Genomic DNA, 3583 nt, shown 5'->3' on the forward strand with positions numbered 1-3583 from the left:
GAGATACAAGCAAAATAAACAACTGGGACTAAGTCAAACTTAAAAACTTTCGAACAGCAAAGAAAATGGTAAACAAAGCAAAAGACAACCTATGAACTGGGAGAATATATTAGCAAATGATGTTACCAAGAAGGGCTTAATTTCTAAAAGGGCAAATAGCTCATCACATAATGCAATTAAAAAAAAAAAAACTGAACATAAGCAGAAGACCTAAACAGACATTTCTCCAAAGAAGACACACAGATGGTTAACAGGCACATGAAAGATGATCAACATTGCTACTTATTAGAGAAATGCAAAATAAAATTACAATGAGATACCACCTTACACTGGTCAGAATTGCCATCATTAAAAAATCTACAAACTGTAAATGCTGGAGAGTGTGTGAAGGAAAAAGAACCCTCCTACACTATTGGTGGGAATGTAAACTAGTGCAGCCACGGTGTTTTAGGATCACCATTTTTCTAAAAGATTACATATCCTATCCCTCTAAAATATTGGTAATGATATAAAGACATCTTACAGAGATTTAAATGTTGAAGTGGCCTGGAGGTTCTATATTCACTGAGAGTTTGTTGATCTTAAATTGACTCAAGAGCATTTCTGGATTAATTGTTCTTTCTCCTTTTTATAATTTCCCCTGGATCTGAGAGAATAAGGGAGGAAATCAGAAATGCAGTGGGTCAGACTCACTTTGGCAAAATCAAGTAAAATGGTCCTGATACAGAGAAGATTACCATAGAGCCTGTATAAGGGTAACACCAATGTTTTTGAGACATTCCATTTTTTTCTTCCTTTTTTAATTTAAAAAAGATATGAGAAAATACTTGGGATAATGGAAATGTTTTATATCTTGTTTTGAGTTGTGGTTTTCATAGTGACTACAAATATTAAACTCACTGCTGCTGAACACTAGATCATTGTATTTTATTGAACATTAAATATATTTTAATCTTTAAAATGAGTGCTATGAGAAATGCAAATAATGGTTTAAACCTGGGGTTTGCAGGGTTGACTGCTTCATGTATAACTAAGGTTGAACAAATAGAGCACTAACCTTAAGCTTATTGTACTTTATATAACAGATGAAACTCTTTTGGAAAATCACGTATTTATTAATTGAAAAATTCAGGAGAAAATGAAGGCCCAGAGACAAAACTGACTTCACAAGTACTGCAACTGGAAGAAGAGCAGCACTAAAGGAAAAAGTATCCAGCAGCATGCATGGATTGCTTACCATGTACCAGATACCGTATTGCCATTTCAAATTTGTTATTTCATTGATTGATTATACCAACCCTATGAGGAACTCACTGCTAAAAATCTATTTTTACCTTGTTGAGAAACGTAAATCTTTATAGATTATGCGACCTACCCAAGGTTACAAGGCTAAAAATGGTAAAATTAAATCTTGAACCTCTATTTTTGATGTCAAAGTCTGTATTCTTGACAACCAAGGCTTATTACTTCCATTCAGTCATTGTTTTGATTAAGTTAGGCTAGTTTAATTATGCATGATGAGTCATTAAATGGCAACCTGAGTCACATTGACCACTCTACTTTTAATATATAAAAATTATTTGTAACAACAACATGGCCAAACCAGAATAATCTTTTTAATTTGGTTAAAAGACAAAATTTTAATGGTTCAATATGGCCAGCAGGTGGCAATGGTATTCCATTAAGTCAATACAGCAACTTCAGGGAAATTAATGTGCATATTACTTTATGGCAAATAGATGGGGGAAATATGGAAACAGTGACTAATTTTATTTTCTTAGACTCCAAAATCATTGCAGATGGTAGCTGGAGCCACAAAATTAAAAGACACTTGCTCCTTGGAAGAAAAACTGTGATCAACCTAGACAGCATATTAAAATGCAGAGACATCACTTTGCTGACAAAGGTCCGAATGAAGTCAAAGTTATGGCTTTTCCAGTAGTCATGTATGGATGCGAGAGTTGGACCATGAAGAAGGCTGCATGCTGAAGAATTGATGCTTTTGAACTGTGGTGCTGGAGACTCTTGAGAGTCTCTTGGACAGCAAGATCAAACCAGTCAATCCTAACGGAAATCAACCCTGAAAATTCGTTGGAAAGGCTGACGCTGAAGCTCCAATACTTTGGCCACCAGATGTGAAGAGTCGACTCACTGGAAATGACCTCAATGCTGGGAAAGATTGAGGGCAAGAGGAGAAGAGGGCAACAGAAGATGAGATAGTTTGATGGTATCACCAACTCAGTGGACATCCTAAGTTTGAACAAACTCAGGAAGATAGTGGATGACAGGAAAGCCTGGTGTGCTGCAGTTCTTGGGGGTCACAAAGAGTCAAACACGACTTAGTGACTGAGCAACAACAATGTATAAAAAAAAAAATACAAAGTTGCAGAAAAAAGGAGAGGAGCAGCTTTTTGTTATCTCAACCCTAGATACTTATGCACTTGACCTATCAAGGATACACAGTTTTTGAGCTGTTTGCATACCTAAGCTCGTTTAATTGCATTATGCATAAGGTAAGCAGAAGAAGCAATAATGAACACACTGAAGAGACGGTGGTTCTAAGCTATCTAAATGAGGGAAGAGAAAGAAAAATAAATATTATTTAAGGGACTCTTTGAAGCTTCCTTTACAGTTGTGTTTTTGGTGTGTGCATGTGTTTATTTGCACATATATATATGTATATATGCACATGTACATATGTCATTGCGGTCATGTTGTTAGTGTTGCTCATGAAACCCAACAACATGTGTGAGTCGGTGACAAAAAGGAATATTTTTGGATTTAAGTCAAATTTTTCTACCTCTGGAAGAGTAAAGCATATTCTGAAACTAGTAGGCAGCAAACAAGGAACATGTGACTACACCACTGCAAATGCTGTATTTTACGATCCAGTTTCCTGCAACCAGCATGCTGGACAAAGCAAAGCTTCCTGGACCAAGATATTTATTTAAGGTTTTGAAAGACAATAGTAGTTTTCCGGGAAGACAAGGTAAATATGAATATTTTAGGAAGGGGCACTAGCAACTAAAACAGGTGTAGAAAAGTGAAAAAACACAGTGTCTTTGTGAAGTATAAACACTTCGGCAAAGTGAGAATTTGTAATACCTTTAGAGAAAGAATCAGAGAAAGTCCTTTGGTCATGCAAGGAATTTGGATGTTGTTATCCTGTAAGGAACTTTCAGATGAGTTTGCCCATTATGGAAATACGAGACTTCTGAAAAAAGGTAGAGGAGGCCTGATCTGAAAGTATCAAAGAGAGGTGGTAGATTGAAGAATTATTTGGGACACAGACTTTATACTACTACAGAAAACTCCAACAAACTGGAAATCAAAGTGGTGCTCTGTTTATCTGCTGTTGTGATTAAAATATGAATTCTGAAAGACAGTGGTTTTCCAAAAATCATGGTTTAGTGGTAGCATCCTTTCCTCACAGTGTATAATATCAAAAACCATGCCCTGAAATGGTTGAAGATGATGAAGTGAGGGTAATACATATTTTTTAAAGTAATAAAAAGAAGATAAGAAAAGTGATGGGTAATGACTTTTGGACTTGTATAATGTGTCATGAGTTGCATTGGGCAGA

The 3583-nt window shown here is 35.8% G+C and overlaps 1 non-coding gene across 1 annotated transcript; it reads left to right on the forward strand.

The window, feature by feature from the left end:
- The first annotated feature begins 688 nt into the window (after window positions 1–688).
- LOC136168071 (U6 spliceosomal RNA) lies at window positions 689–790 on the forward strand. Its single transcript, XR_010663227.1, has one exon. It is a non-coding gene; the product is annotated as a U6 spliceosomal RNA (small nuclear RNA).
- Window positions 791–3583: the final 2793 nt, after the last annotated feature.

Source organism: Muntiacus reevesi, chromosome 4 (assembly GCF_963930625.1).
Source record: "Muntiacus reevesi chromosome 4, mMunRee1.1, whole genome shotgun sequence".
Lineage (NCBI taxonomy): Eukaryota > Metazoa > Chordata > Mammalia > Artiodactyla > Cervidae > Muntiacus > Muntiacus reevesi.